The sequence below is a fragment of the Sinocyclocheilus rhinocerous genome, unplaced genomic scaffold (assembly GCF_001515625.1).
Source record: "Sinocyclocheilus rhinocerous isolate Xijiao unplaced genomic scaffold, SAMN03320098_v1.1 scaffold655, whole genome shotgun sequence".
Taxonomy (NCBI): Eukaryota; Metazoa; Chordata; class Actinopteri; order Cypriniformes; family Cyprinidae; genus Sinocyclocheilus; species Sinocyclocheilus rhinocerous.
In genome coordinates, this window is record NW_015646377.1 from 88,570 (window position 1) to 88,917 (window position 348).

Below are 348 nucleotides of genomic sequence, written 5' to 3' on the forward strand. Positions count from 1 at the left end.
TAGGGTGACAAGGAGGAGACGAATTGTTGAATAAAGTCGTTATTTTTGTTTTCTTTGCACACAAAAAGTATTCTCATAGCTTCGCAAAATTACGGTTGAACCCTGACGTCACGGATTATTTTTCGATGTCCTTACTACGTTTCTGGACGTTGATAGTGTTAATTACATTGCTGTCTATGGGAAGGACAGAGAGCTCTCGGGATGCATCAAAATGTCTTAATTTGTGTTCCGAAGATGAACGGAGGTCTTACGGGTTTGGAATGACATGAGGGTGATATTCAGAACAATACGGGTAAAAATCTATCTTTACAGCACATTTAGCTTGAGTTTAAGACAGCGATAAATTTA